General features: G+C 45.7%; 1 protein-coding gene across 2 annotated transcripts in view; it reads right to left on the bottom strand.

Moving 5' to 3' along the window:
* The window catches only part of znf800a (zinc finger protein 800a), a 29,767-nt gene extending 17,533 nt beyond the window's left edge, over positions 1 to 12,234 (bottom strand). For both annotated transcript variants that reach the window (XM_060914789.1, XM_060914788.1), the window contains exon 1: positions 12,096 to 12,234. The gene's annotated coding sequence lies outside the window, so the exon portion shown is untranslated. The remainder of the gene's footprint in view (positions 1 to 12,095) is intronic.
* Between the last annotated feature and the right edge of the window lie 10,840 nt (positions 12,235 to 23,074).

Here is a 23,074-nt window from a genome sequence, read left to right on the forward strand (position 1 = left end):
TTTATTCACCAGGAGCGTGCCTAAGACCGGGCTATTGGGCTGAAGACCCAGATATTTGTTCTATAGCTCCGAACCTGTCTTGCCAGCTGTAGTTTACATCCCCTCCGTTTGACCATTTGTGTGTTCAAATCCGAACCTCGGAAATCTCCCGGCCCCTCTACCTACTATTCTCCTTACCTCTGCAGGGCTGTTGTTCGACTCTCTCATTTTTATTCTCACCAAATGTACAGACACAGACTCACCCTGATTACGTTCCTGAATCTCTCCATTTTTTTTTTATTCAAACATGAGAGGTCAAACTTTTGTTGACATAGTTACCTTGGTTAACCTATGTACCATGTTATTTAACTATGTTGTAGTTAATCCATATGACAATTGAGATCATCATCATAATTTGCTATCAGGCGAATTACCCACTGACAGACGACTAACTACGTTAGCTAGCTAATGTTGGAAGCTAACTATGTTACTAGAGACAACTTTTCTGCTTGGTAAAATGCAATGATTTGTATAATTTAAAAAAGCATACTATATGCTTCCCACTACATTTTTTGTTTTGTGTGTTCACTTAAATTCTGGCTTATTTAGGCTAGATAGATGTCGATGGACATCAGAAGGATTTTGATGTTTGCTGGAGCAGGAGCTGAGGGAGCAGTTCAGCGTGAAAGGGTGAGAAGTAGACTTCTTTTTCAACTGCAAAATTGTACAGCCTAGATCAGGGGTGTCAAGCTAAAATTCTGACCTGGCCATGTCAGTAGTTTTGTGACCCTCTGAAGGGTCATGAACTAAGCCTATTAATTTTTTTTACTGTCTGTTCCATTGATTCACACCAATAACCTGGCTCTGAAGTGGAATATGCTATTTCCAGAATAAAGAAGGTCTAACAGAAACTATTCAGCTGTATGCACCATTAAGTGATATACTGCCTAAAGGTTTTTTGTTTTTTTTAGTAGTTAGGGTCTACACAGGGGCGCACGGTGGTGTAGTAGTTAGCGCTGTCGCCTCACAGCAAGAAGGTCCGGGTTCGAGCCCAGAGGCCGATAGGGGCCTTTCTGTGTGGAGTTTGCATGTTCTCCCCGTGTCCGCGTGGGTTTCCTCCGGGTGCTCCGGTTTCCCCCACAGTCCAAAGACATGCAGGTTAGGCTAATTGGTGACTCTAAATTGACCGTAGGTGTGAATGTGAATGGTTGTCTGTGTCTATTGGCCCTTTTCCACTACCCTTTTTCAGCTCACTTCAGCTCACTTCAGCCCGACACGGCTCGCGTTTCGACTATCTAAGAACAGCACGACTCAGCTCGCTTCAGCCCTGCTCAGCCCCCAAAACTCGCACGGTTTTGGAGTGGGGCTGAAGCGAGCCAAACCGAGCTGAGTGAGGCTGGGGGCGTGAGGAGACACTCCCCTGTGCACTGATTGGTGAGGAGGAGTGTCCTCACACACCCACACACATTGGGTGGAGTTAGCGAGCACGCTGGGATCTGTAAACACCGTAAACCCGGAAGAAGGAGAATTACGAATTACGAGAATTATGAAGCCTTATGCGCCTTGCCTCATCTATACGCTCTTGCCAGTATCTGTTGGCGTTGTCGGTGACAACAAGCCACAGCACCAAGACCAGCAACACTAACGACTCCATGTCCTCCATGTTTATTGTTTACTCTCCGGGTTGTGAGACTACCGCTTAAAAGGTCACTGATGTCACTGTTTGCGCCACCTAACGACATCACCTGACGTCCACCCACTTTCGCTAACTCCACCCAATGTGTCCACCCACTTCCAGCCAGCACGGTTCAGCGCGATTGTAGTCGAAATGCAACGCCAACAGCCCCACTCAGCCCAACTCAGCACGGCACGGCTCAGCCCAACTCAGCCACGTTGGTAGTGGAAAAGCGGCATATGTGTCAGCCCTGTGATGACCTGGCGACTTGTCCAGGGTGTACCCTGCCTCTCGCCCGTAGTCAGCTGGGATAGGCTCCAGCTCGCCTGCGACCCTGTAGGACCGGATAAGCGGCTACAGATAACGGATGGATGGATGGATGGATGGATGGATGGGTCTACACAGATTGCTGATTAGATTAATACATTCACTAGTCGCCGCTACGGGGACATCGACTAGTTGGAGTAGGGGAGAAAAACAGAGACAGATGGTAATGAAATACAGGTAGTTGGTAGAAAAAAAAAGTTGTATAAATGTAATATTTCAGAGTAGATGAAGCAAATTCGACAATCAACTGCGTATTTTCTCTTTTAGAAAAGACTAACAGTCTGCTACTTTTTCTGAATAACTGGTCTGTTAGAAAAAAAATTAAACAATTGTGCACCACCATATACACTATAATAACCAAAAGTGTGTGGACACCTGACCATATGTGGACCTTCCTCGAACTGTTCCCACAAAGTCTGAAACACTTGGAAGTATAGGATGCCTTTGTATGTGGCAGCATTATAATTGACCTTCACTGGAACGATGGGGCCAAGGCCAAACATGTTCCAGCATGACAATGCCCCTGTTCAAAACGCGTGGTAATTAAAGTCATGGTTTGCAAAGGTTAGTGTGGAAGACCTCAAGTGGCCTGGACAGAGCACTGAACACCTTTGTGTTGGATGAACTGGAATGCCAACTACATGCAGGTCTTTTTGCCCAATATCAGTACCTAGCCTCACTAAAGCCCTTGTGGCTGAACGAGCAGATCCCCACAGCGACACTCCAAAATCTAGCTGAAAGCCTTCCCAGAAGAGTGAAGGTTATTATAATAGAAAATCTAAAATGGAATGCTCAAGAAGCACATATGGGAATGATGGACAGGTGTCCACAAACTTTTGGCCATATAATGTATATACAGTACCAGTCAAAATTTTAGACACACCTACTCCTTCATAGAGTTTTTTTCTGTATTTTGATTATTTTCTAAACTGCAGGACAACACTGAAGACATCAAAACTATGAAATAACATATGGAATTATGTGGTAAACAAAAGTGTTTAAAAAAAACCTAAACATTTCATCTTTTATATTCTTCAAAGTAGTCACCATTTGCCTTGATGATGCTTTGCACACTGTTGGCATTATCTTAACCAGCTTCATGAGGTAGTCACCTGGAATGCTTTTCAGTTTCTTGCCTCCTTAATGTGTTTGAGACCATCAAACAGTAAGTAATAAAAATATAATAAATAACCCTATTCCACAACTGTAGCAATCCATACTATACAAGAACCGCTCAACTAAGTAAAGAGAAATGACATTCATCATTACTTTAAGACATGAAGTATCTTAATTAATAACAGTAAAGGGGTTCACTGCTCTGTGAAAGACTGTGTGGGTAAATAGTGCAACAATTTAAGAATAACATTCCTCAATGTAAAATTGCAAAGAATTTAGGGATAACATCATCTGTGGTACATAAGATCACTAAAAGATTCAGAGAACCTGTAGAAATCTCTGTATGCAAAGGACAAGGCCAAAAACCAATATTGGATGCCTGTGACCTTCGGCCCCTCAGTCGACACTGCATTAAAATCAGACATGATTCTAGAGTGGAAATCACTACACGGGCTCAGAAACCCTTCTGAAAACCATCATCTGTGAAAACAGTTCATTACTGCATCCACAAATGCAAGTTAAAATTCTGCAATGCAAAGAAGAAACCATATATAAACAATATCCAGAAACACCGCCACCTTCTCTGGACACAAGTTTATTGATGATGGACTAAGGCGAAGTGGAAAACTGTCCTGTGGTCTAACAAAATACAATTTGAAATCCTTTTTGGAATTCATGGACACCGCATCCTCCAGGCTAAAGAGGAGAGGGACCATCCGGCTTGTTATCAGCATACAGTTCAAAAGCCGGCATCTGTGATGGAGGGGGCATTAGTGCACATGGCATGGGTAGCTTTCACATCTGGGAAGGCATGTTTAATGCTGAACGATATATACAGGTTTTGGGGCAACATGCTGCCATCCAGACAAAATCTTTCTCAGGGAAGGTCAAGCAAGACAATGCCAAACTAGTCTGGCTAACGCGACAAAGCTCTACGAGCTATTGGTCTGGCCAAGATATTAAGCCCAACCGTTTCCCAAAGCCCGTGGTTGACCCGCCTTCCTGAAATGCCTCAGTTTGCTACTGGTCGAAGCCAAAAAAGGCTGTGTCGAAGCTTAAACCAATCACATCACTCTTTCCTCTGACGTGTGCGACGCAACGGGGCTAACTGGTAGATTAAACTCTTACCGAAGCCGGTCGGGAGCAAGGCGAAAACGTCCTTCCTTTCAATAAATACCTCCAGGGCTGCTCTTGGCTCCGTTTTCAATGAGAACTTCCCGTTGAATGCTTTCAATACAGCATCTATGCGTAACAGATGTGGAAGCGTGAATGAAGCGCTTCCGGCATAGATTCTGTAAACAATCTATGGCTTCCGGTCGCAGTTCTACTACGTCAGTGCCTTGAACACGCCTCTACCCAGGGCCGTTGGAGATGCTCAAAGTTGATTGGTTCCCGATTTTTCGGGAGCTTGGAAGAGCTGTAGATAGCTTGCCTGGCCAGACTAAGCTCGCAACAGGCCCTCATGTTGCGTCACGCTTAGGATGGGCGGGCCCAGGCTAATGCCAAACTGCATTCTGCACATATTACAACTGCATGGCTCTGTACTAAAAGAGTCCTGGTGTTAAACTGGCCTGCCTGCAGTCCAGATCTGTCTCTCATCGAAAACATTTGGTGTGTTATTAAACAAACAAACAAAAAAAGACAAAAGGAGACCCAGAACTGTTAAGCAGCTGAAATTGTAAATCAGGCAAGAATGGGACAACGTTTCTCTTTCAAAACTACAGCAATTGGTCTCCTGAGTTCCCAAACGTTTACAGAGTGTTGTTAAAAGTACATGTGATGCAACACAGTGGTAAACATGCCCCATCCCAACTTTTTTGAAATGTGTTACTGACATCAAATTCAAAATAAGCACATATTTTTCAAACAACAATAAAATATCTCAGTTTCAACATTTGATATGTTGTCTTTGTACTATTTTCAATGAAATATAGGGTTTCCATGATTTGCAAGTCATCAATTCTGTTTTTATTTATATTTTATACAGCATACCAACCTTTTTTGGAATTGGGGTTGTATAATGGATCTCCATCCATCCATTATCCGTAATCTCTTAAGGCCAATTTATGCTGACAACGCAGTCCTCGCAGATGGCGTCTACGTAGCCCCCTTCGCAGACGCTCTGCGCGCACCTCCCAAAAATTGTGACCACCGCAGAAGCCTCGCAGACAGCGTCGCAGACAAGAGGGCTCTGATTGGTCCACTCTACATCCGCTGTACACGCACTTCCGCTTCCCTACTTTCCCGGTTTGGTTTGTTTTCACGACCGCCATTTTTAAAAACACGAGCGAAGATGGAGCAGCACGAAGAGCGGTTGATCGAGGAAGTGAGGAAGTACGTACATCTATACGACTCCAGTTCTAGTCATTATAAGTAACCGGAGGATAAACACTCCACTAACCACACCCACCAACTACTCCTAGCGATTTCGCGACTTCGCGCCCCCTTGCGTTGTGGCGGTGAATAACATCGCGCACGCCTATTACTCCCCGCTCAACGATAAATTACAACTGTCTGCGAAAAGCTATCTGCGAAAGCCTTGTCGCAAGAGCATGCAGAGGCCCTTATCCTTTACAGGGTCGCAGGCAAGCTGGAGCCTATCCCAGCTGACTATGAGCAAGAGGCACGGTACACTCTGGACAAGTCCCCAGATCATCACAGGGCTGACACATAGAGACAAACAACCATTCACACTCACATTCACACCTACGGTCAATTTAGAGCCACCAATTAGCCTAACCTGGATGGATGTCTTTGGACTGTGGGGGAACCCGGAGCACCCGGAGTAAACCCATGCTGACACGGCGAAAACATGCAAACTCCACACAGAAAGGCCCTCGCCGGCCACTGGGCTCAAACCCAGAACCTTCTTGCTGTGAGGTAACAGTGCTAACCACTACACCACCTGTATAATGGATCTGATTTTTTTGTGCGTTTTATTCATTTGACTTTTATTTATCAAAACTAACAAATTTTCTTGTATTTTTGTAAAAAGTACCATTTATGGCAATAAAACTTTATAAAAGTTTATTTTTAAACTGTATTATGTTTGTCATGTTATCTTGGTGAGAACTCTTAAATAACTACACATAAATGTTAGGGAAAAATCTTTTTTTATGTTATGTGTTTCTGGAAAAAAAAAGGGATATCCGCCAATATATGATTGTCAGATTTTTAAATCTTCAAATATCAAAATCCTCATAAGTCTAAAAAATCCTCTATCGGTTGGGCTCTAGTAACTATTGTATCTTTTAAACTGGAATGGAAAATTAGAACAAGAAACTGGCAAATATGAGGCTAAGTACAGACTATGAAATAATTATTAAGACATGGATAAGTTCCTCCTCACAATTACAAGTGTAGTCCAATTCATTACAATTTCCGCCTTCAAATGCTGTTTCTGGAGCTACTACACATAGTTGTGTCCAGTCGTATTGTGTAGCTCTTTGAAATAAAGTTAAACTAGTATGGAGGAAAAATGTTAATAACTACTTCATTAAATTTATCATTAATTACTCTGCCTAAAGCTGGAAAAGAGGTATTTTTAAAATTGAAAAAAAATGTCCTTTGGACCTCAGCCACCCCAAGTCTTTGGACCCCCAAGTCTTTGCAGTAAGACTGCTCGTGAGTCACATGTTTCCCGGTGTTGTATCCAATAGTACACAAACCAGAAATTAGGTCTAACATGGTGGTAACACCAAGATTAATTGCCAACCAATCACAGTTGCCCAGGAGCCCTGCTAATGAGTACAAATTTCTCCTAAAAACAGTAGGATTAATGCATTTGCTGTACAGAGCACCAGTGAACTCTTACATTAATAACTAATCATCCATTTCAACGAAATGATCAGAATAATTACATTTGTTACATTCGTTACACTGAAATCATTCAAATATCTGAGCCACCGATTCATTACAATTCAACATAAAAATATTCGCCACATGCACACTTCAAGCACAGTGAAATTCATCCTCTGCATTTAACCCACTGAAGCAGTGAACACACGCACACACTCAGAACGGTGGGCAGCCACACCAAAGCGCCCAGGGAGCAGTCAGGGATCAGGTACCTTGCTCAAGGGCACCTCAGCCCAAGGCTGCCCCACGTCAACCTAACTGCACATCTTTGGATTGTGGGGGAAATCGGAGCACCCGGAGGAAACCCACGCAGACACAGGGAGAACATGCAAACTCCACACAGAAAGGCCCTCGCCGGCCACTGGGCTCGAACCCAGGACCTTCTTGCTGTGAGGCGACCGTGCTAACCACTACACCACCACTACAGATAATGGATGGATGGATAAAACATATTGTGGCTGTGACCAATCAAAGTATAATCAATCACTCAGCATTCTTCCAAAAGCCATGGGTAATTTGTGACTATAGTATTATAATGTTCTATTTGGCATTTTGTTCATGCAAGTTCAGCATGTAAGCTTCATCACTGGAACACATTTCATTTTACTAAAACATATTAGGCGGCACGGTGGTGTAGTGGTTAGCACTGTCGCCTCACAGCAAGAAGGTCCTGGGTTCGAGCCCAGTGGCCGATGAGGGCCTTTCTGTGTGGAGTTTGCATGTTCTCCCCGTGTCTGTGTGGGTTTCCTCCGGGTGCTCCGGTTTCCTCCACAGTCCAAAGACATGCAGGTTAGGTTAATTGGTGGCTCTAAATTACCGTGAGTGTGAATGGTTGTTTGTCTCTATGTGTCAGCCCTGTGATGATCTGGTGACTTGTCCAGGGTGTACCCCACCTCTCACCCATAGTCAGCTGGGATAGGCTCCAGCTTGCCTGCGACCCTGCACAGGATAAGCGGCTACAGATAATGGATGGATGGATGGATGGATGGATGGATAAAACATACTGGTGGCTGTGACCAATCAAAGTGCACCTTTTGAAGTTATGACACCTGAAACATCTTTCCAGATATTTCTGGTAAGTTTAAAGCACTTTTGAAGTGTAGGCCATATCAAACTGCAAATTCCTTACAGTCAAGACATCACTGATTGCCAATATCTCAAATCCACTGTTCACCCAGACAGAATCTTGAAATACTATGGCCACAAACTGCTAAGCTCATCAGATCAGTAAAAGTCATTTTGAGTCTAATAGTAAGAAAACTCACCAAATCACAAGACAGAACCAATGTACAGTAAACTACCTTCAAGCTGGTGAGGTGTTTGAGCCTTTTATATTTTAATTGATTTTAAAAGCATGCACCAAATTAATAGTTATAAATGTTTAAAAAAAACAGAATGAGTTATTTGTCAGTTATTAATAAATCAGAAAAATCAGAAATAGGTTATAACCAGAGTAATACCAGGCCAAATCAATGCACCAGTGAGTGGAGTCAAAGTCACACACACCTTCAGATCACTAAATATGCATTGACTGGCTTGCTCACATACACTGGCTGGAAACAGTGTGGATATGGAACTATATGGGCCCTCCACAAAACCTAATCAGTCATATTCATAAATCTAACAGGTTCTGAACTAGCAGGTGCATGCTATAGAGTTGGTGGTGTGTGATTGCTGAGCACTGAAGGCTCTTCCAAAGAACTGGTGAGCTTATTTTTCCTTTTCTTTATTTACCTGTGAGGAGAAGGCTTTAGCTGACGGAGGCCTTTTTGTCCCTTTTTTCTAGCGACTGACCAGCTGCTAATGTTATGCTAAAACGTCAACGGAAGCAAACCAAGAGGAACACACAAGCACACCAATACACCCCAATTCCAGCAAACGTAAAATCCAAGTGTAGCATAAATGATAGACTGGTCATAAATAGCAAGAGTTTAAGTGTAACTTTATTTAATTTAAAAAATTGTTTTGTTTCGGAAAATATACGCTGCCTCCCCATGACTGTGACCCTGTCTAGCTTTCCCCTGCCACCCTAACACGTGTCCATCAACAAATATGAAGTTGTTAGGACCGGTATTAAATTATGGAAGCCCTGATGCAGAATATCTGAAGTGCGGACATTGTTATGATTCTTGTCATGAGACATCTTTGTGTTTAATGGCCTACATTCACAATAAAATCCGTTCAGAACAGGATATTCCACAGTAATACTGGTAAAAGCAAAGGATCACCCTTGTCCCAAATGTTTTGCAACACCAAACATGAAACTTCTACTTTACAATAACACTGAAAAGTTGTGTTTCATATGAAAAACCTTAGTAGTGATGAGGATATGTCCTGAGCTGCCCTCTGCTGCACACTTTACAGTAAGCACAATATTACTGTCAGCAATGCAATAATAATAATAATAATAATAATAATAAACAACACACTGTGTTCAAAGTAAACAGATTTCTAAAAATCCAAATCAGTATCATGTTGATGACATATATATAAAATTTACCACCTGGGAGGTCCGTATCGTGAAATATCATGACTGAGGTCTTGAAAATACTGACTGAGGCCTCTGGGTCGAGGTCAGTATTTTCAAGGCTGAGGTCATGGTATTTCACGATACAGACCGACCTTAAGGCTCGGTCACAACCGGCCGTACGTGCTCCTACAGCCGGTCTACGTGCAAAAAACGCAAGAAACGCACGGAGGGCGTATGTGAAACGCACGGAGGGCGCGCGTGTGACGTGCTGATTTTCGAGCCGCAGACCAGCCGCAGAGGTTCTTTGTCATGTCAAACAAACTCTACGGGCGCTTACGTTTTTTTCAGGTTGCAAGACAAACTTACGGCCAACGTGCATCTTTCTCCATGAACAAAAAAAACGCAGCGATTTGGGAAACGCCAAAAATCGCACGTCCGGTTGTGACTGAGGAATTAAGCTGGTAAATAATACATTTACTTTTTTCTTTACCAAATTCTAACAGAAAATGAAAGCGCCCGAAAGGGAAACCATATTTAGAACAAACCTGCTACTCGGCTTTTTCCCGAAACGTTTTCTTTTCTTTCGTCTTCATCAGGGCAGTAAAACTCGCTTTCGCTGTGAACACTGTCGTTATCGCTATCCATGCTGTAAAATTAATACTATTATACTGAGAAATGCGAAAATAAATCTTGACAAAAAAATTGCTACTATGTTTGTTGTTGTTGTGAAGTCGCCAAAGGTCCGTACCCGGGGTCGGGGTCGTAGGATTCCGGACCTCTTGCGAGCCAATCAGAGCGCACGATTTGAAAAAAAATAATGCAGATTATGATGAGCAGATTAAAACCAATTCCATATCCAGCTGAATTTAACTTCAAGTCATGCACCTGCCCTGCCTGCCCTCAACCCACAATGCTGTAAGAACCAAGTTAATGTGAAATACACTGTTCAAGATCATAATGTTCTGATCTGTCCCTTAAAGCAAACTAAAGGAACACGTGTGTAACAACTTGAACAGGCACTTAAACTTGACAAGGTCCGCTCTGTGAGTTTACAGAACAGAAATGTTCCCATGCAACCAAGATCATTGTTTAAGCAAAGTGAAGCGCCAAAAACAGCCGCTATATCCAAGACTAACTACAATACTACTATACTAAGTAGTCTAGTGTATGAAAACAGTACGCTAGCATGGACGCGTTGTATTCAAAAGCTGACAATAGTAAGAGGGTTTGGAAGAATTCGCACCCGCGTGAGTCACATGACCGGAAAATCATTTAAAATGATCTCGAGCCGCCTGGATAGAACAACATTCGTAATTGATTAATCGACTCAGACTGTAAATACAGCTGTGCACCTACTACCAGGCATAAACTTCTCTCTGAACCATGTCAAAAATGTCAACTTGCTACAGCCAAGCCGAATAAGAATGTTTAAAAAGCTGCGCCACTCGTGTGTTAGTGATCGGATGAATCTGGCAAGTTTAATAAGTGGAACAGGGACTGAGTGGCCAGAAGGCATATCCATCGCTTAAAATGATCCAAAGTGCTTTTGGGCGTCGGAATAAGAGTTTCCCAGTTGTGTATGCCATCGGATAGCGACGCCTACGCCGCGGATGACCATGTGCGGGTTTGTGTGCGATAACGCATGAACAACTTCCACATCGCCAACTCCACACAATAAACACGCGGCCAAGACAACACTGTGCTACTCTACGCGTAGGAGGAATCGTGTTGTAGCCTCCGTTTCCGCATTAGACAGGTTGTTCCGTCGGCTCTATCGCTGAGGCTAAAACCTGCCGGATAAGGTGGCGTGCACCATTTGCCTTGATGGCCGTTCTGCGCAACACGAGCCATCGAGGCGCAGGCACGAAACACAAACCCACCCGAGTTAGCAACTTTTTTCTCGCCTGCTGCACGACATTTAGCGTAAAACCGCTCACGTTCCCATATCCGACTCTATCTTCGCACTAATATAGCTTCCTACGGCCCAAATCTGCCCGTTCCAGGCCACGATGTGAGCCAGATTATCTTTGATCAAGGAAGGAAGAGTCCATCTTTTTCAGAATGGTGGAGAGAAGCCTACACGCTCAAGAGGCTGACGCTCTTCCCAGCGAGTGCAGCGTAAAGGCGGGCTGAACCGAGCAGCCGATACAAAGACCGAACACCATCCATACACATCCATCCATCCATGCATCCATCAGCCCGCACGGTTTTCAGCTATTTTCGCACGTCTACATATTACACAGAGGGTGTTTCTAATCTACGGCGTGTGTGTTTGTAAAAGTGCTGCGCTTTGCGGTGCCACATCTTCCCTGAACAGGCTTTGGCGCACAGGTCTGGTGACCCTTCCGGCTTTACGCGTCCTTCTCGGGGTATTTATTTCGACCCGAGGCCTTGTAATACCGTCCAGTTCGACTTCTAGCTCGAATCCGCCTAGAGATAACATTATCACGCTTTAAACTGAAGCTCGGAGTTCGTGTGAGCTTCAGGAATAAGTGCGTTTTCACCCGGCCGTACAGCCGGCAGGATAGGTGGTGACGCCATTTTTTTCTGCTCAGAGCACCACGCTCGGTGAGGAAGCGAAGCCACTCGGGTCCGCTACGCGATGTCGGGCCCAAAGTAGGAAACCGGCGGTTAAAATGACTGTATAATGTGCCGCTGGATGGCTCTTACCTTTGTTAAAAGGCTCTACCGAGCCTCGGCCTTCACGAGGTATAACTTTGGAGTTCCGGCGGAGGATTTCTCCGAGTGGATGTGTGGAGACGGTGTGTGTGTGGCTGCTCGCTCGCTCGCTCTGTCTCTCTCTCCGGCGCTGTCTTTGTGCACTAACCGGACTCCTCCAAACGAGGCGGCTGTTGCGCAAAGGCGCAGTTTGAACGCTCGGGACCGCACAAACGTGACCGTGTTTTGAGTTACGGTTTTGGACGGACCGACAACAGAGTCTCTCAATCGCTTAAACTGAACACTTTTGTCGTTTTAAAAGCGCGTTTGTTTACTAAATTTGCTTCAGTTCTACCAACCCAAGGAAACTCTTGACGGAGTTTGGAGTTTAGGACAGAAGACAGAACTTAAACTCGGTCAAATAATAGCGATGTGAAACCGCAAAGTTTACCACTTTTTCATCAAACTAGTTTTGGTTCGAGCTAATTAATTTCGACTTAACGTCGTGCAACTTTTTTGGTCGGTGAAAGTTTGTTGATTTCCCCAGTACGAGTTATTAAAAGTCTTTCGAGTTATTTCTCGTTTAAACAGGGCAGTTTTTTCAAGTGTTTCTCATGGTCTGTCTGCCAGGCAGGAGCTGAGTCCTGTTCTCACAGACAAGCTTAAATCTTTAAAGGGGGGGAAAACAAATAACTTGTGTAAACTAATGCCGAATTAAGCAATAACATTAAATCCTCCAAGACAAAACAGCTCCAGTATAGACAGCTATGAAAAGTGAATAAGTTTTATACTAGCCAATGTTGATGAGTACTTACACCACACACACTTATCCATGGCTTCAGTGTTTCTTTTTTCTTTCTTTTTTTTTTTTTTACACTTGCATTGCACTGAAAGCTGCAGGTGAAACGGCCCGCCTGCTGAACAGCAGCATTCAGAACCAGAATCAGAATCGAGTTTATTGCCAAGTCCACTCTCACATACTGTACAAGCAATTTGTTTTGGTGATTGAACAGATGGAATAATTTAGCAAAGACAAAAGTAGGAAGAATTTAAAATATACACATTTGAAATGTGGACATATTTGAGTATGTGCATGAGTTGTTTTGAAGTCCAAGCTGTACATCCATCCATCCATCCATCCATTATCTGTAGCCGCTTATCGTGTTCTACAGGGTCGCAGGCAAGCTGGAGCCTATCCCAGCTGACGATGGGCGAGAGGCAGGGTACACGCTTAGGGTCAATTTAGAGCCACCGATTAGCTTAACCTGCATGTCTTTGGACTGTGGGGGAAACCGGAGCACCCGGAGGAAACCCATGGAGAACATGCAAACTCCGCACAGAAAGGCTCTCGCCAGCCGCTGGGCTCGAACCCAGGACCTTCTTGCTGTGAGGCAACAGTCCTAACCACTATACCACCATATTTAATTTTCCACTTCCATCCATCCATCCATCCATCCATCCATTATCTATAGCCGCTTATCCTGTTCTACAGGGTCGCAGGCAAGCTGAAGCCTATCCCAGCTGACTATGGGCGACAGGCGGGGTACACCCTGGACAAGTCGCCAGGTTATCGCGGGGCTGACACAGAGACAAAGAACCATTCGCACTCGCATTCACACCTACAGTCATTTTAGAGCCATCAATTAGCCTTACCTGCATGTCTTTGGACTGTAGGGAAACCGGTGCACCTGGAGGAAACCCATGCAGACACAGGGAGGACATGCAAATTCCACAAAGCAAGACCCTCGCCGGCCACTGGGCTCAAACCCAGGACCTTCTTGTTGTGTGCTAACCACTACACCACCGTGCCGCCCCAAGCTGTACAGCTTTTCCCATTAAAGTCAAGTCAAGTTTATTTGTATAGCGCTTTTAACAATAAACATTGTCACAAAGCAGCTTTACAGAATTTGAATGACTTAAAACACGAGCTAATTTTATACCTAATGTATCCCCAATGAGCAAGCCTGTGGCGACGGTGGCAAGGAAAAATTCCTTCAGATGACATGAAGAAGAAACCTCGAGAGGAACCAGACTCAAAAGGGAACCTATCCTCATTTGGGTGATAACAGACAACATGAGTTTAACATTAACAGTTTTAGCATGAAGTCAGTTTAGTTGATGTTATAAACTCTTCATTAATGGATACTTGAGGGCAAAACTGTTCATGACAACTACAGTCCTAAACTTAGCAAGTCAGCTGTAGTCCTCAGCCATAAAAGCATTACTATAAGTGTCCAGAGCGTCTTCCAAGTGTGACTTTCAACTGTCCATATGGGGCCGTCCTCTACAGGAGCGATGTGATGAGACTCCGACCAGACACAGGGCATCAGGATGGATCAGGCATTAAACTCGAGCATCATTTAAGAAAGGCTTGACTTTGCATCTTACTCAGTAGGAGACCAAGGTGTAATGACAGAGATCAGTCTGATTCAAGATTAGACATTTCTGCTTGAACATTGAGGAGCCCTTATCTCAGCTATACGACTGGGAGACTTTTAGCCAAAAATGTAAATGCTGTGTAGACATTAGATGTGGTAGTTTCGTAGCTAATTAAAAAAATGCCATGTTTGCCCCTGTTGTGGAGTGTGCTTGTTTAAGTAGGAATTTTATAAGTCCTCAATCAATTATTAACTGTAATTACACTCCTCACAATACTATTTGAAGACATAATAAGCAAAGTCCATCCATCATCTGTAGCTACTTATCCTGTACAGGGTCGCAGGCAAGCTGGAGCCTATCCCAGCTGACTATGGGCGAGAGGTGGGGTACACCCTGGACAAGTCACCAGATCATCACAGGGCTGACACAGAGACAAACAACCATTCACACTCACATTCACACCTACGGTCAATTTAGAGCCACCAATTAGCCTAACCTGCATGTCTTTGGACTGTGGGGGAAACCAGAGCACCCGGAGGAAACCCACGCAGACACGGGGAGAACATGCAAACTCCACACAGAAAGGCCCTCGCCGGGCGCTGGCCTGGACTCGAACCCAGGACCTTCTTGCTGTGAAGCAACAGTGCTAGCCACTACACCACCGTGCCGCCCAATAAGCAAAGTCATTATTTCATTATATAATAACAAAGTTAACTAGACATTTCACATTTCCAAAAATAAAACCATTTCTCAATAGCTTAGCTTTTTTCAAAAACTAATTCTGACGAATGTATTTATACCTAGTATATTAGCTGCTATATATAAACTCGGAATATTAGGCTACCAGCTGATAGATTTCCATAAAAGATATTTAAAAAAAAACATTTTAAATATTAGCCAACTAGCAAGAAAACACTACTTCAACAATGTGACCACAGTGTTGTTTTGTAAAATAATAATGTTAGACAACATAATGGAACACATTGATTACACTTTCAGTGAATTGAAATGTTGTTGAAATGTAAGCTATTCAACAACATGGGAATTATCTTTATACTATTCTTTCATGTAACACATATGATTGATATTACAATGTCTTTGTATTCAGTACACTTATTTAAGTGGACTGGCATCTTGTCCAGGGTGCAGTCCTGCCTTTTGTCCAGTATTCAGATACAGGACCCTGATCAGGATAAAGCAGTTACAGGAGATGAAGAAATTAATCAAGTGATGCATCCTCACATCTGAATGATGCCAGTCTCAGATAAGTCAGAAGAATTTAGTGCACAATTTCTTGTGTATTAGAAAGTGAACTGGAGAAATAAGCTCAGTAAATGCCTCAAAAATGTCCATGTTAAAGATAATATTTTTGTGAAGCGGCCTTTAAAGAAGCACCGGATAGAACTGGAGCTCTAGTGGTTACAAGATAAAGCACAAATTGTTCTTAACCCAATTTCTCAGGCATGCTTATGTGCCTCCAATTTATATGCTGTCCAGTGGACTTTATCGACATTACTTAGATTGCTAGCTAATTATCCATCTGCTAGCTAAGTTTCAAACCTAGCTGTTAATCACAAACCTGTCCCATAAAATTTACAGGAAAAATACATACAATTTACAGAACTTTGTTATGATAGCTTGGTCAGTTGGCAGCAAGCCTTTCATTGTCTTAGTTTGTTTTGTTGGTGAAATGGCCTTTGATAGCATTGTTACCAGCATTAATTAACCTACCTAGCTACACACTTGGTCAAGTGTGTCTCAGTTAGCCAAGTGACCACACCTCACTTAATCATTTTGCGATGTTATCAGTAAGGCCTTTGTTAGCTTTTAACTGGAGGTAGCTAGCCTAGCTACCTATATGAGCTCCTTAGGAATAAAAAAATCACATCAGATTTTGTAACCGTGACACCTATTTTTCATTGTTTTTTCTGGCCAGCTGGTTAAATCATAAGTGGTGTACACTGTTTCTTCACATAAAGTTGCCAGTGAATCAAACATTTATTTGTAACATTACTGGTCGCATGTGTAAGAGGCCGAAGATGGAGTGCATGTAACAAATCCAAAGAGGCTCGCTATGTGTGTGTGTGTGTGTGTGTGTAACAGGTTTACTCATTATTTTTGGATTATTTTGGGACACTTGCATTGAGTTTACATGGTACAGTGTCTTGCAAAAGTATTCGTCCCCCTTTGTGTTTGTCCTGTTTTGTTGCATTACAAGCTGGAATTCAAATGGATTTTTTGGGGGGTTAGCATCATTTGATTTACACAACATGCCTACCACTTTAAAGGTAAAAATTATTGTTTTATTGTGACACAAACAATAATTAAGATGAAAAAAACAGAAACCTGGAGTGTGCATACTGTAGGTATTCACCTTCTCTCTCTCTCTCTCTCTCTCTCTCTCTCTCACACACACACACACACACACACACACACAAAATCAGTACTTTGTAAAGCCACCTTTTGCTGCCATTACAGCTGCAAGTCTCTTGGGTTATCGCTCTATTAATTTAGCACATCTAGCCACTGGGATTTTTGCCCATTCCTCAAGGCAAATCTGCTCCAACTCCTTCAAGTTAGATGGGTTGTGTTGGTGTACAGCAATCTTCAAGTTATGCCACAGATTTTCAATTGGATTGAGGTCTGGGCTTTGATTAAGCCATTCCAAGACATTTAAATGTTTCCCTTTAAACCACTCCAATATAGCTTTAGCAGTATGTTTAGGGTCATTGTCCTGCTGGAATGTAAACCTTCGTCCTAGTCTTAAACCTCTGGCTGACTCAAATAGGTTTTCCTCCCGAATTGCCCTGTATTTATTGCCATCCATCTTTCCTTCAATCCTGACCAGCTTTCCTGTCCCTGCAGATGAAAAACATCCCCACAGCGTGATGTTGCCACCACCATGCTTCACTGTAGGAATGGTGTTCTCAGAGTGTTGGGTTTGCGCCACACATGGCATTTTCCATGATGGTCAAAAAGATCAATTTTAGTCTCATTTGACCAGAGAATCTTCTTCTATGTGTTTGGGGAGTCTGCCACATGCTGTTGGGCAAACTCCAAACGTGTTTTCTTTAAGCAATTACTTTTTTCTGGCCACTCTTCCATGAGTGGCCTTCTCTTGTCAGGTTTATCGTGGTGACATATTCTTTCCATTTTGCTATAATGGATTTAATGGTGCTCCATGGGATATTCAAAGTTTGGGATATTTTTTAAAACCCAACCCTGATCTATACGTCTCCACAACTTTGTCTCTGACCTGTTTAGAGGCTCCTTGGTTCTCATGTTGCTTGCTTAGTAGTGTTGCAGAGTCAGGGTCCTTCCAGAACAGGCTGATTTATACAGACATCATGTGACAGATCATGTGACACTTTGATTGTACACAGGTGGATCTTAATCAACTAATTATGTGACTTATGAAGTGAATTGGTTGGACCAGCTCTTATTTAGGGGTTTCATACAAAAGGGGGTGAATACCTATGCACACTCCAGATTTCTGCTTTTTCATCTTCATTATTGTTTGTGTCACAGTAAAAAAAAAACATTTGCACCTTTAAAGTTGTAGGCATGTTGTGTAAATCAAATGGTGCTAACCCCCCAAAAATCCATTTTAATTCCAACTTGTAATGTGACAAAACAGGACAAACACCAAGGGGGATGAATACTTTTGCAAGACACTGTATATTTTCAATGTTATCTGTATGTTAGGACTAGGACTGTTTTGGCCTCTAGAGGCCGCTGTTATTTCCTTTTCATGTCGTGTTTATTTTGGCCTCTAGAGGCCGCCACTGTTCCTGTGTTTTGTGTTTGTGTTAATTGCCTAATTATCTTCACCTGTGTCCTTAATTAGTTTGTCTATTTATACCCCTGAGTTCAGTCCTCTTGTCACGGAGTCTTTGTGCTGTTATGTTTATCTCCAGTTTCCTTTGTACTGTGTTTTTTGATCTTCCTAGCTTTTGTATTTTTGCACTTTGCTTTTCTTTTGGATTATACTCTTTGGTTTTTTTGTTGTCTTTTGTTTTGCCCTGTATATAGTGTATATAGTTTAAATAAACCTTTTGATTCTTTTTCTACTTCCGCCTCACGCCTCTGCATTTGAGTCATCCCCCTGGTGGCCTAGTGGGGGTTTGCTGGATTATCACACCAACGAACCAGGTTCGAATCCCAGCAAAACCCTAACAGAAAGACTCCGTCATGACCGACTCAGCAGAGGCTGCTTCAACTGTCTACCCGGCCAACCTTCAGGGAATTATGGCAGCTTTGACACGCTTCGGAGCGACCATGGACGCTCATGGACGTACGCTCACCAGCCAACGTGAGGCCCTCGCTCGCCACGAGGAACTGCTTCAGCAAATTGGGAAAACCCTGGCACAGCTGACATCTCTGCCTGCATCTCCTGCTCCTGATCCAGTTCCTGCTCCTGATCCAGCTCCCACTCCTGCTCCAGTGCCTCCTGCAATGCTGCCTTCTTCACCTCGCGAACCCAGCCTTCCTGCACCACAGAGGTATGACGGCAAGCACAGTGAGTGCCGAGAGTTCCTTACCCAGTGTCAACTCACCTTTGAGCTTCAGCCTACCACCTACACTACGGATCGCCGCAAGATTGCCTTTGTGATCACCTTATTAGCTGGTAAGGCGCGAGCCTGGGCTACTGCTATCTGGCAAAGACAGGGACCTGAGTGCTTTGATTTCCAGCTGTTTTCTGAAGAGATGCTTCGGGTCTTCGATCAGGCAGACATCAGTACCGACGCAGCCCGAAAGCTCATGTCCATCCGGCAAGGAGGAAGCGTCGCAGATTACGCCATCTCGTTCCGAACACTCGCAGCAGTAAGTGGATGGAACGAGACTGCCCTGGTGTCAGCCTTCCACCATGGTCTGTCTGACCCCATCAAGGACGGTCTGGCCTCTATTGGATGCCCAAGTGACCTCGAAACCCTCATCTCACATGCTATTCGTCTGGACAACAGGATGAGAGAACGCCACCAAGCCTTGAGCCCCCCCAGCCTCCCTACCTCTACCTGGAGACCGTCTACCTCCTTCAGTGACTGTCCAGAACCCATGCAAGTGGGTTGTACTCGCCTCTCCGCATCTGAGAGGGAGCGCAGAAGGAGGGACAAGTGCTGCATCTACTGTGGCAAGCCTGGTCACTTCCGAGCATCATGTCCCGAACTCTTGGGAAAAGGACCGCCCCGTCCAGCCGAGGGAGGGTTGTGACGGGGCCTACCCTCTCTCCCGGACTCCCTGGCCAAGGAATCTACATCCCGGTCTCCATCTCCTGGGGTGAGTCTGTCCACTCTTGTCAAGCTTTGATAGACTCAGGGGCGGCTGGGAACTTTATGGATATTCACTTCGCCCAAAGCATCAATATTCCGACTGCACCTCTTGAAGTCCCACTGTCTGTGTCTGCCCTCGATGGCCAAGCGTTAGGTGATGGAAGAGTCACCCAAGTTACTTCTCCTGTTTTCCTCCAGTCTCAAGGTCACAAGGAAGAAATATCCCTGCACCTGATTCCTTCACCTGAGTTCCCAGTTATTCTAGGCCTTCCTTGGCTTACTCGCCACAACCCTCGCATAGACTGGGTAACAAGCCAGGTTGTGGAATGGGGCCCTGCATGCCATGCCTCTTGTCTGCTCTCTAGCTCTCCTGTGTCTCCTGCCGAGCCCCCTGATCTCACCGAGTTATCTCAAGTTCCCACAGAGTACTGGGATCTCAAGGAGGTATTCAGCAAGAGCAGGGCCGCCGTTCTTCCTCCGCACCGGGCCTACGACTGTGCCATCGACTTGCTCCCTGGGACTACCCCTCCTCGTGGCAGACTGTTTTCACTCTCTCAGCCAGAACGCAAGGCCATGGAGGAATACCTCAAAGATGCCCTGGTCTCTGGGTTTATTCGACCCTCCACTTCACCTGCTGGAGCCGGCTTCTTCTTTGTCGGCAAGAAGGATGGGGGGCTCCGACCATGTATTGATTACAGGGGCCTGAATAAGATCACTGTGCGCAACCGATATCCCCTTCCGCTGATGTCCACAGCTTTCGACCTGCTCCAAGGCGCCACCGTCTTCACCAAGTTGGACCTACGGAACGCATACCACCTCATCCGTATCCGACAGGGAGACGAGTGGAAGACTGCCTTTAACACCCCGTCTGGGCACTACGAATACCAGGTGATGCCCTTCGGACTCACCAACGCACCAGCTGTTTTTCAGGCCCTAATCAACGACGTCTTAAGGGACATGATTAACCTATACGTTTTTGTCTACCTCGACGACATCCTTATCTTTTCCAAGACCGTGCAGGAGCACTGCCACCATGTCCGCCAGGTTCTCCAGAGGCTGCTACAGAACAATCTGTTCGCCAAGGCCCAGAAATGCGAATTTCATGTTCCCGAGGTCTCCTTTCTGGGATTTATTGTACGGACAGGCCAACTCCAAATGGACCCTGCCAAGACCCTGGCCGTCCGGGATTGGCCTACTCCCAAGTCCGTTAAGGAGGTTCAGCGGTTCTTAGGATTCGCTAACTTCTACCGCAAGTTCATCAGGAACTTCAGTTCTGTGGCAGCACCCATGTCTGACCTCACCAAAGGGACAGGTGGATCTTATGGCTGGTCTCCTCAGGCAGAAAAGGCGTTCAAAGACCTCAAGGACCGCTTCTGCACGGCACCCATTCTGGTTCTCCCGGACACCTCCCAACCATTCATCGTGGAGGTGGACGCCTCGGACAGTGGTGTCGGCGCGGTGCTCTCTCAACGTTCGGAAGGAAAGCTGCACCCCTGCGCTTACTTCTCCCACCGCCTGAGTCCTGCTGAGTCCCGGTACGATGTGGGGGATCGAGAACTGCTAGCGGTCAAACTGGCCCTTGAGGAGTGGAGGCACTGGCTGGAGGGAGCACAACATCCATTCCTGGTTTGGACTGACCACAAGAACCTGGAGTACCTCCAGCAAGCCAAGAGACTGAACCCTCGACAGGCTAGGTGGGCCCTGTTTTTCAGTCGGTTTGACTTCACCCTCTCATACCGCCCCGGCTCCAAGAACACCAAACCTGACGCACTGTCCAGACTGTTCTCTGCCACTAACAGGGAGAATGAAGTCGGGCCTATTATCCCTGTGTCCCGGATTGTGGCCCCTGTCCGCTGGGGTATTGAGGAGGCTGTCCGACGAGCCCAACGCCAGGACCCCGGTCCTGGGACGGGGCCACCAGGCCTCTTGTACGTCCCACATCAAGCCCGGGCCAAGGTTCTCCAGTGGGGTCACTCTTCCCCTCTCACCGCCCACCCGGGAGCTCGGAGGACCCTGGACTTCCTGAAAAGACGCTTCTGGTGGCCTAACATGGAGAAGGAAGTAAGGTCATTTGTCCTGTCCTGTGAGGTTTGCACCAGAACCAAGAACCCACGACAGCGTCCCCAGGGTCTCCTGCATCCTCTGACCATTCCCCGGCGTCCCTGGTCCCACGTGGCAGTCGACTTTATCACGGGTCTCCCTGAGTCACAAGGTAACACGGTCATTTTGGTCCTAGTTGACAGATTCTCCAAGGCCTGCCGCTTCATACCACTGTGCAAACTCCCCTCTGCTCTTGAAACTGCGAAACTTTTGTTTAATCATGTCTTCCGAGTCTTTGGTCTTCCACAGGACATCGTCTCAGACCGAGGGCCCCAGTTCTCCTCCCGAGTGTGGCACGGGTTCTGCAAGGTCATCGGAGCCACTGCCAGCCTCTCCTCTGGGTTTCACCCACAGTCCAATGGTCAGACGGAGAGGCTCAACCAGGACCTGGAAACCACCCTGCGAGGCCTGGCTATGGATAACCCGACATCGTGGAGCACCTGGCTGCCATGGGCGGAGTACGCCCACAACACCCTGCAGTCATCGGCCACCAAGCTGTCGCCATTCCAGTGCCAATTCGGGTTCCAGCCACCTCTGTTCCCGGACCAGGAGGAGGACGCGGGGGTGCCCTCGGTCAACCAATATGTGAGACGGTGTCGCAAGACCTGGAGCAAGGTCAGGAAGACCCTCATACAGACCTCCAGAACCAACCAGACTCAGGCCAACCGCCATAGAAGACCTGCACACGCTTTCCGCCCTGGGCAGCGTGTTTGGCTGTCCACTAAGGACCTTCCACTGCGGGTGGAGAACCGCAAGCTTGCTCCTCGCTACATTGGCCCCTTCAAGGTGGTGCGCAGGGTGAACCCTGTCTCCTACCGGCTCCAGTTGCCCCGGACTCTGAGGATCAACCCCACTTTCCATGTTTCCCTGTTACGGCCCGTACTGACATCTACGTATGCCCCTGCCCCTAGGAACCCCCCACCCCCCCGCATCTTCCAGGGGCAGACTGTGTTCACTGTGAATCGCCTGCTTGACTCCCGCCGGGTCCGCGGCGGGTTGCAATATCTGGTGGACTGGGAGGGCTATGGTCCTGAGGAGCGCTGCTGGGTTCCTGCTCGGGATGTCCTTGATAAAGAACTATGTCGGGACTTCCATTCGGCCCATCCGGATCGCCCTGGGAACGTCAGGAGACGCTCCTAGAGGGGGGGGTCCTGTTAGGACTAGGACTGTTTTGGCCTCTAGAGGCCGCTGTTATTTCCTTTTCATGTCGTGTTTATTTTGGCCTCTAGAGGCCGCCACTGT

The sequence above is a fragment of the Neoarius graeffei genome, chromosome 2, assembly GCF_027579695.1.
Source record: "Neoarius graeffei isolate fNeoGra1 chromosome 2, fNeoGra1.pri, whole genome shotgun sequence".
In the NCBI taxonomy this organism is placed as follows: domain Eukaryota; kingdom Metazoa; phylum Chordata; class Actinopteri; order Siluriformes; family Ariidae; genus Neoarius; species Neoarius graeffei.